The sequence below is a fragment of the Arachis ipaensis genome, chromosome B04 (genome assembly GCF_000816755.2).
Source record: "Arachis ipaensis cultivar K30076 chromosome B04, Araip1.1, whole genome shotgun sequence".
NCBI lineage: Eukaryota > Viridiplantae > Streptophyta > Magnoliopsida > Fabales > Fabaceae > Arachis > Arachis ipaensis.
The window spans coordinates 13694569-13694893 of NC_029788.2; the positions used below are offsets into that span (position 1 = coordinate 13694569).

At 20.3% G+C, this 325-nt stretch overlaps 1 protein-coding gene across 1 annotated transcript in view; it reads left to right on the forward strand.

Moving 5' to 3' along the window:
- The window catches only part of LOC107638874 (desiccation-related protein PCC13-62-like), a 3142-nt gene that overhangs the window by 1959 nt on the left and 858 nt on the right, over positions 1-325 (forward strand). The gene's annotated exons all lie outside the window — the stretch shown is intronic.

The following is a 325-nucleotide window of genomic DNA, read 5'->3' on the forward strand; positions in this document are numbered from 1 at the left end:
TGAATGTAAAATACTTATTAAAAAACTTTTGGAGACCAGCAATTTTTAGTATTTTTGGTCATCATTTGACTAGCATAAATACTAAATTATCATTTTACTAATTTATATGTACAAATTTTAAAAAATGTAAGTACAAATTGTATTAATTTATGAGTGCAAACTGTATTAATTCATATGTGCAAAATTCTAATAAATATATGTACAAATTATATACTTATGTGTAAAATATATGTAAATATAGGTACAAATTATTGCTAGTTAACAATTGGTTAAAAATAATATATTTATTGGCTATGTAACATTACTCATAATTATTTCCTCTGAA